The sequence below is a fragment of the Orycteropus afer genome, unplaced genomic scaffold, assembly GCF_000298275.1.
Source record: "Orycteropus afer afer isolate SDZICR_OR568_19922 unplaced genomic scaffold, OryAfe1.0 scaffold00045, whole genome shotgun sequence".
NCBI classification, from domain to species: domain Eukaryota; kingdom Metazoa; phylum Chordata; class Mammalia; order Tubulidentata; family Orycteropodidae; genus Orycteropus; species Orycteropus afer.
The window spans coordinates 15,589,600-15,600,106 of NW_006921632.1; the positions used below are offsets into that span (position 1 = coordinate 15,589,600).

Genomic DNA, 10,507 nt, shown 5'->3' on the forward strand with positions numbered 1-10,507 from the left:
GGTTCAAATTCACCAGCCACCTCGGAAGGAAGATGGGGCAATCTACTTCCGTTGTGATACTGCCTCGGATACCCAAGGAGGGGTCACTATGAGTCGGGTCTGACTCAACGGCACATAACAACAACAATATATATATACACACACACTATATATATGTTATATATACATATATATTTTATATATATATATGTTATATATATTTGTAATAGTACTATGTAAAAAGATTAACTGAAGACAAAATGCTGAAAAATGACTTTTTAATTTTTTTAGGATTTTAAATTCCTGTAACATTATTATACAAAATACAAATTCAGTGAGTAACTTTTCATCTCCTGGACCAAAGAATAAAAGATTTATGGATATAACTCTGTCTTTTAATCTCCAATCGTTAACTATTATTATCTTGTTAACTATATTGTTTACTTCTTGAAGCTAAATTCCTAATGTGTATATAAGTGTGTGTATGTTTCCCATAAGGTTTTTTCTCTTGAACTCAGTGCTCATAGCCAGTAACTTAATGGAGAGATAAGTGAAGATGAATTTATTATAGGGCTTATTATTAAATACTCCCTCTCTGAAACTGCTGAATGAGAATGCTCCATTAGAATTGACTTTAAATGAGAGATAGATAATGGTGTATTAAGGTAGTTGTTAGTGTTGTGATTCTACCTTGTGGGTTCTGCATAGTCAGTCAAAAGGAATATACAATTAATCATTGAGCCTGTTTCTGTCATTTTTTTATCTAATGGAATACTTGTAGAAATGGTCAGAATGGTTCTCCTTCACATGTAGCTCAGTGTAGGTCTCACTTGCTATATCTGTATCTTCCTTCTCTAAATTTCTCTAGATTCTCACCCTTTAGCTACTGAATCATTTATATTGGGTAAATAATAGAAACATTTGAGTATTTAATGTAGATCACCCACATATTAGCACTTACTTTACCTAATCTCCTGCTGAAATCCAGAAGGGTTACTGTGAGAATCACATTGCAAGGCAGTAGCAGAGTGCAGAGTCAGGCCAAGAGACTGGGTTTCCTGGCGTAACACCCCCCAACTGCAAATAGCCAATTGCAGAAAAACTAGCTCAAATATGTCTGCCTGCAACAGATCCCAAAAGAACTATCTGAACTCTGATAAGTATCCACTGTGCTTCCCTTGGATTTGTCTGTACTATTTAATCACTTTATAAACTCATAAAGATATGAAAATTTATGTGACATCAAAGTATCAGTGAATTTTAAAAGAGAAATGTATAACGTATATTTTAATAATGGGAGCTCTGGAAGCATAGCACCTAAGGCATCTGACTGCTAACCAGAAGGCTAGCGGTTCAAACCTACTAGCCACTCCTCGGAAGGAAGGTTGGGCAATATACTTCAGTAGTGATCCTGCCTTCATAACCCAAGGAGGGGTCGCTATGAGTCAGGTCTGACTCAACGGCTCATAACAACAACAACATTTTAATAATAATATAGTTTAGACCCCATGGGTAGTGCAAATAGTTAAGTGCTTGGCTAGTAACTGAAAAGTTTTCAGTTCAGTTCACCCAGAGGTATGCTGGAAGAAAGTTCTGGTGATCTGCTTCAAAAGGAGCACAGCCATTGCAAACCCTATGAAGTACAGTTCTACTTGACACATATGGGGTCACCAAGAAGTCAGAATCGACTCAAAGGTAACTTGATGGTGGTAGTGTAATAACATATTTTACTGGGTAATTATTTTATCTCTCAGTCATTGTGAAATATTTTATAATTACCACCAATACCCATGTGAGGTAGGTGATATTATTATCTTTATTTTACAGATGAGGACACACAGACTTGCACAGATTAAATAAAATGATCAGGGCCACTCAGATAGTTAATGTCATAGCTATTTGAATCCAAGAAATGTGCCTTGAAGCCAGCCTTTTAACAACTATGATGGTAAATTATTATGATGTTTAAATTATTTTAAAATAGCATTATCAGGGTCAAATTCATGAATGGCATTAATTGCTTCCTATTGGAGGGCTTTCTTATTGGAGAGAATATAACTAGTTGGACAGTGTATATTTTAGAGGAATTGACCATAAAATTTAATACCATTATAGTTCTTCAAATCTTTGTCTGATTATTAACTTAGATATGTGAAGATAAACACACCATCCATTTATAATTTTTTATGTAATATAACTATAGTATTACTTGACCGTCATAAAGGTATCTGTTAATCTTTCCTGAATTTTACTAATGTTTCTAGGGAAGAAAAGACATATGTATGATTGAAATACAGATGTGATTTCTACTCAGTTGTCATTCATATATAAAGTAACTGGAAGGAAAAATAAGAAAAAACAAGCAGAAGTATAATTATTCATAAATTATGTCATTTCTCTTTTGAAAATGTGGTACTATTTAATTAGGAAGAGTTTGGATATTTGAGGGAAGATGACAGGAAAAAAATATTTTCCAAATGATTCCTCTTACACTATAAACCAATAATTTTCTCATAAGTCAAATGAAACTCATTTTCTGAGAAGTTAAATGAGATAGATTTGAAATTGACATTCAGGTATTGCTTGAGTTGGTGCCACTATTTAGACAGTAAGCCCTGATGTGCTCTTTCCCTAGTAAACACTGAATAGCTTTCTAAGCCAGTGTAGTTGGAACCAGAAGCACACCACTGGTGGATTTTTTGGGGACACCACTCCACACAGCACATACATTTGAGATAAACCTTGATGCTTTAGAACTGGTTTAAGCAGGAGAGAAATCCTGATGCCCTTCTCAGTAAGTAATTGAAGGCAAAGCACCACAAAAAATACCCTGTGATCCACCGCTTATCTATACTAAAGTAGCATATTTTAATTAAAATTTGAGAATAAGAAAAAAAATACATTTCTGAACAAATTATGCTCCTTTTATAAAATAAAACAATCTTAATAGGGATATTCTTTGGAGAGAGAAAAATATTATATTATGGAAAGTGGCTTCTTCTTTACAAAAATAAAAGTCAGTTAAAGTCCTTTTATTACTTCAGTCCTATTGCTGCTCTCAAAATTAGTTAAAAGACTTGATCTATTACAATGATATAAAAATACACTATTTAGACAGTAGCCTTATTGACATTTAAGCTATACTAAAATTAAGTTGAATATATATATATAAATTTAATATATATATATAAATTAAGTTTACTATATATATATGGGAGCTCTGGTAGCATAGTGCCTAAGGTGCTTGACTGCTAACCAGAAGGCTGGCGGTTCAAACCCACCAGCCACTCCTCGGAAGGAAGGTTGGGCAATCCTACTTCCGTAGTGATACTGCCTCGGAAACCCAAGGAGGGGTCGCTATGAGTCGGGGCTGACTCGATGGCACATAATAACAACAACATATATGTATACTCTGTCATTTAATTGGAGCATAGTATATCTTCTCAACCTCTTTTATAAAAGTAAACTTAGATCACTATTAGAAATGAAAATGGGGCTAAAAAGAGGTACAGGAATCTGTGTCCTTCCTTTCCTTGATATCAATATGGCTTTTTAAAAACAAGAATTTTCTCCTTTTCCTGGCACCAATTACACTTATCATGTGGTTCCTTTCTAAGTTTTATTTTTTCTTTCCAAAGTTATATTTCTATCTAGTTCTGGTTATAATTTCATTTATTGACTCTCTAGGAAGATGCCCACAATGATGATTCATGCTCATGTCTCCATGGTGATGTTTACAGATACATGAATACCCTCAAATTAATTTTAAATAGCTTACAAAAATGACAATTGATGTGGATCTTTCCTCTAAATTCCAAGATATTGGAATTTATGTTGGAACATATAAAAGATGAAAATAAGTAACATCTTCAGCCATCTTTTAACATCTCTTAATGTTCTTCAACATGACTAATAAACTAAAAATTAAAATATATAAAGAACCAAGCCCATATTCCTCAAGTTTTTCCTGAGTGTCCTTCTAAGCACATATGTGATTGCCAGGCTGACTGAATGAGAAGTCCATATAACATGCCACATGTCTAAATGTAAACCTGTCTCAGAAAAGCAAAATGGTTTCTTGTGAGGAAATAGCAACGTTTTTAATCAAAGTGCCTTTGACAAAAGTGGCAAAGGGAAAGCATTTCAAACAATGAAATTTAAAAAGATCCAGAAAGAAATAGATACACTTCATTTTTAATACCTCAATTTCACCCAAGTCCTTCCAATAAAAACCTCAACTTTCCTCCATAAGAAAAAATCCAAGAAGGCTAATAGTAGAAATTGTGAAAATTAAATGTACACACATGCTATTAATGGCTTAGTCATCTTCACTTACATCTTGTTATTGACATGACAATTTCTTCCACATGCTGTCCATTTTCAATTCCTAATCCTAGGAATTGTTCCAAAAACCCTACAGAGCCATGGGCAATCTTTAGTTGTTTATTGCTGCTTTTCATTCTTTCATGCCAAAGAATATATACGGCACTAGCGCACAGAAGAGGGATGGATCAATGCCCATTTTAGCTTATGTTCTAATTAAGCAAATTCATTAGTGAATTTTTCAAAAGTGTTTTCCATTACCTGCTTGAGTAAATTACACAGTCCATTTATTGGTAATATTCGCATATCATAATGAACTGGTTTCTCATAATATTTTCAGATAATGAATTAATTTCTAAGATAATTTCATTTCAAAGAAAGACAGGACATGGTAACATGTAATTTTCATTTGGCTGTTACATGATGCATTGGGTTAGTTCACTAAACATTGCTCAAATATTAGTGAAGCTATATTATTTTACTTCTAAGTATCTTCCTGCTAAAAGTATGTTTAAAAGTTGCAAAAGGGGAAAAATCCTCTAAGAACTAGGTTGGGGAGCAGAAAACTTCAAAAGCTGCAGGAATGAGTTAATTAGTAATATCTAGTATAATATGTTTGTTTTTTAAAAAATAAATAAAGTCTTTCACACAAATGGTGAGTGTCAGCGATCACCAGGTTGGAGGCAGGCTTGCACAGACGGGGAGAAAGGGATCCACCATGTTTTTCTCTCCATCTTTTCTGTTTTTACCTGCAAGAGGAAAGATCAAGGCTGAAGGGAATGCGTGGATGCCCAGATAGGGGTGGAAAGCCATGTAATTTGGGGATTTGCCATGTTTTCTTGTCAGGTAAGTTGAAATGAACAAGGAAAAATGTCTTTTCCTAGACAGGTAACTGGCTCTGGGGGTCCAAAAGAGAAAAGGCTGAAGAGAGCTTTAGTCCCATCAAATCTTTCTCCTTTTTAAACAGTGATTGACTTTCTAAAGTATAAGACTTGTAAATGGACCCTTCCACACACACACACACCAAACAAACAAATAAAACAGAACACTACCAGACCCATTGCAATTTCACTCTACTTATATAAGTCTATTGACTGAAATATGTGCTACCCATGCTATGAAGAGGAGCTCTGGTGGCACAGTGCCTAAGGCATTTGATGGCTAACCAGAAGGCTATGAAGACTTCTAACTAAGGACAAAAAAAAAAAAAAAAAAGTACTGAGAATGCATTTAAACAACGATTCTAAGAAGTTGATCAGGCATTGGAAATGGGCATCACAAAAACTTGTCTCGAGTAGTATTTAATTTACCATTATGCCTATGTATACATAAATGGCAAGCACAGGGGAAAGAAGTAAAGAAAAATATTTATAAATATTGCCATTGGTAATGTGTGAAAGTAGTTATTATTATTCTCTATCATAAATACAAAATCTGAGGCTTAGAGTGATTAATTCACTACCTGAGACCACAGATTCATAAGCTGATAAAATGGATTCCTAACCTATGTTTGCCCAATGCCAAAGCTGTATCCTTCCCATCACTTCATGCAGATAGTTTCACTACTGTATGTATATATCAACATAATAATTGTCATATTACAAAAAAACATGTTATTAGTGGTATGATCATCCACCCCTTCCCCTACCCATAGCTAAAGAGTGTTTGATTATTTGACTTAGGACATTTTACAGCCACTACTGCCTCTGGTGACAGTTATTTAAATTGGAGAAATAGTTTCTAGGAAAACCTCTGCTCACTGCTCAAAGTGTATTCAGTGTTTAGGGTAATGATAAAAAAGATCACAAAACTCATTTCCCACTTTAAGTATATGAGATTTCTAAGCCATTTTGATGAGATCTTATTTTAGATGTATTTCTCTTTTTTTCCTTTTAGGTGAAACTTTGGTAGTTTTTGCTATATTCCCAGAATTTTCTTATCCAAAATCTAAGCCTTTCAGTCTGGAGGGAGGGGGGCTGTCAATGGTCACACAGAAAGCCTCCTTAAACTCCTTCCACAGTGCAGTACTCTCTCACATCAGCATATGCAGGACAATAGCGAATAGTATTTCTCCAAGTAGTTCAAAGCCTGGACATCAGAGGGCTCTAACATATCCCTGCCAGTAACAGTCACTTACTTCCGGAAAAATTCTCAAGAATGTACGGAAGGGGTCCAGTTCTGGTTGTTGAGGGCCACTAAGACTGTAGAGGGCTGACACTCAAAAGTATGTTCTTTAGTGTGACAGTCTAGCCTGACCAGCACTCACAGAATGGGCCACTGCACTCTGATGTGTCACAAGCAATTTGCTATTAACAGTATTGAGAGTTTAGAATTTTGTGCATTTTTTTCTAAAAACAGAGCAGATTCAAAGTAGTCCCTGTAGTATGCTCACTCTTACTCACTTGCATCTCAACGCACCTTCAAAGAAAGAGGCTGGAGCTCCAGGAGTGTCCTTAGAAATGCATAAGAATCTCAGTTTCTGTTCTCATTTCTTCTAGAGTCCACAGAGTCACTATTACTGAGAGCTAGCATTTGGCAGTAAGAAATTACAATAAGGTTTTATTCTTTAAAGAGTTTTGGATTTATGTCAGAATCTACACTTAGAAGAGTATATTGTGCAAGTAAACACTATTATGGAAAGGTGCTGTGGCAGAATAAAGATTGAGAACCACTCACTGCTGTGCTAACTTAATGAGATGTCCCATGTCAAATATGGATGATGTATAGGATGTCCTGTTTTTTTTCTTTTCTCGCAAATACTGAAACTTCCAGTCACTTTCAAGGAAGAATGGGGGGTATAAACTAAGAAACAACTGGATTTGCTGCTGTTATTATTAGTAGTAGATGCCATCTAAGTCAGTTATAACCTATAGTGATACCAGTAGTCATGCTGGGAATTAGATGGTAGTAATTCGAAAGGGCTACAACCTCTACCTTGTAACTTCCTAAACAGGCCTCAGGTTTAGAGGGTAAACGCTTTATAATATGATAGCTGAGGAATATTTGTCAAGTCACAATCTCTTTTCTTTTTTCAACTTCCTTTGTCTATGAAATAGAACGAACTGTTCTTACCCTACCACCTCAGAGTTTTTGTTAGGATGTCATGGTAAAATGTGTGTGAAAGATCTGTAGATATGCACATTAGAATCTAAGAATTTATACTTAAGCATTTTGAAGGAATTACTTTTAACTCTTTGACTTACAAGATTTAAAACAAATCAAGAAAAGACAAATTAACATTTAAATGAACTAATTTTAAGCCAAAGATCACATTAAAAGATGAAGCATGAAAACCATTTATAATATTTACCTTCTTATTTTGATATTGTAATTACAACTCAGTGAGTCTGACTGTCTAAAAAAAAATATTTTATACTACTATAGTTTCACTTTGCTATTACACCAATCATAAGTATATCATGAGCAAAAGTGAAGTTGCAATATTTGTATCAGTAACTTTCTGTAGAATAAACATTTCTTACCAAAAAAAGAAAAAGAAGCTTGCATTTTAATTTTTCTACATTTATCATTTTATCTCCAGGAATATGAATGGATTAATGTTTTGTTATATTGTATGACTCTTCAATTTCTTCATGTGTAAAATGAGGACATAATAGCATTCACCTCTTAAAATGGTGCCAATGAAACAATAAGATCTTAATAAATGTTACATACCCATATATAGCATAATATATAACATATGATATTTATTTGATAATAATATATACTCAGGATTATATACTTAATAATGTGTTACTTATTTAACATTGTTGCTGCTGTTGTTATTATTAGTAGGTGCCATCTAAGTCAGTTATAACCTATAGTGATCCCATGTGACAGAATAGAACTGCACCACAGATTTTCTTCCAGCACTCATCTGTCAGTTTGTTGTACTGTGGTGGCTTGTGTGTTGCTGTGATGCTAAAAGCTATGTCGCTAGTATTTCAAATACTAACTGGCTCACTGATGGTGAACAGGTTTCAGGAGAGTTTTCAAACTGAGACATATTAGGAAGAATGTGGCTGTCTACTTCTGAATAGATTGGCCACTGAAGACCTTCTGAATATTAATGAAACATTGACTGATACAGTGCCAGAAGATGAGCCCCTCAGGTCAGAAGACACTCAAAATACACCTGGGGAAGAACTGCCTCCTCAAAGCAGAGGCAAACTTAATGATGTGGATGGAGTAAAGTTGTGGGGACCTCCATTTGCTGATGTGGCAAAAGTCAATGAGAAGAAATAGCTGCAAACATCCACTAATAATAGGAATGGGGATTATACAAAGTATGAATCTAGGAAAATTGGAAGTTGTCAAAAATGAAATGAAATGTATAAAGATCAATATCCTAGGCATTAGTGAGCTGAAATGGGCTGGTATTGCCATTTTGAATCAGACAATCACATGGACTACAATGCCAGGAATGACAAACTGAATAGGGATTGTGTCACATTCATCATCCAAAAGAACATTTCAAGATCTACCCTGAAGTACAATGTTGTCAGTGATAGGATAATATCCATATGCCCATAAGGAAGAACAGTTAACATTATTATTATTCAAATTTATGCATCAGCCCTTGTTCTGGTTACCAAGTGCTGCTCTGACAGGAATATACAACAAATGCAATGCTTGAACAAACAGGAATTCATTCTCTTATAGTTCGGGAGGCTAGAAGTCTGAGTTCAAAGTGCCAGGTTCTAGGGGCTGTGTGAAAGTTCCTCAACCTTGGGCTTTAGCTCTGCCTCTGGCTCCCAGCCCACTGGAGTTAGAGGAATCTCTTCACTCAGGCAGCTACTGGCTACTGAGGCTAACAAGCCCAAGGTTGACAAATAAAATGGCACAGTCCTGATGTTACCAAACCACACAGGAGGCCATTAATTCAAGTCTATTGAAAGTCTCAAGGTCAGCAGAGCATGGCAGGCTACTGAACAATAACACGGGTACATGCAGGGTCCAAGCATGCCATAAGCTAGAGACCATTCCCAAAGCTGTTTCTTATACAGGAAGCAGACCACATCCCTAAAGCAGCTACTCAGCTGCTTGTGGTAGGTCCCACCATGGAGTTGATTGGAAGTCTCATCATAGGGAATAACTACCACCAGCTGCCCAGCCACTCAACGAGGCCCAGCCAAGCTGACACACAAACTTAACCACCACAGTCACTAAACCCAAAGAACAAGAAATTGAAGGTTTTTATTATTTATTTATTTATCAACTTTTGGTCTGATTTTGACCAAACATCCAATCAAGATATATTGACTGTCACTGGTGATTGAAATGTGAAAGTTGAAAACAAAAAGAATAACTGGTAGTTGGAGAATATGGCCTTGGTGATAGAAATGAAGCCAGAAGAGATCTTACAATAGAATATTGCAAATATTTTTTATTCATTGCAAATATTTTTTTCATTGCAAATATTTTTTTCAACAACATAAACTTATTCATTGTAAATATTTTTTTCAACAACATAAATGGAGACTGTTCATGTTGACCTCTCCAGATGGAATACATGACAACATCTATGGAGAAGGGACTAGAGAAAGGCTAAATAGCATCAGTCATAACAAGTTCAGGTACCAAGTATGGAACAGATCATCAGTTACTCATTGGTAAGTGTGAGCTGAAGCTGAAGAAAATTAAAACAAGTCCACAAGAGCCAAAATATAACCTTGAGTATATCCCACTTGAATTTAGAGACCATCTGAAGAATAGATTTGACACACTGAGCACCAATGACCAGAGACCAGGTGAGTTGTGGGATGACATCAAGAACATCATACATAAAGAAAACAAAAGGTCACTAAAAAGAAAGGAAAGGAAGAAAAGACAAAATGGAGGTCAGAAGAGACTCTGAAATTTGTTCTTGAACAGAAAGTTGCTAAAGTGAATGGAAGAAATGATGAAGTAAAAAGCTTAATAGATTTCAAAGGCAGCTCAAGAAGACAAAGTAAAGTATCATAATGAAATGTGCAAAGGCCTGAAGTTAGAAAATCAAACAAGAAGAACATGCTCAGCATTTCTCAAGCTGAAAGAACTGAAGAAAAAAATTCAAGGCTCAAGTGGCAATACTGAAGGATTCTGCAGGCCAAATAGTAAATAATGCAGGGAGCATGGAAAGAAGATGGAAGGAATACACAGAGTCACTCTACCAAAAAGAATTACTCAATGTTCAACCATTTCAGAAAATAGTACGTGATCAAGA

At 35.3% G+C, this 10,507-nt stretch overlaps 1 protein-coding gene across 1 annotated transcript in view; it reads right to left on the minus strand.

Moving 5' to 3' along the window:
• The window catches only part of CNTN1 (contactin 1), a 190,662-nt gene that overhangs the window by 71,464 nt on the left and 108,691 nt on the right, over positions 1–10,507 (minus strand). The gene's annotated exons all lie outside the window — the stretch shown is intronic.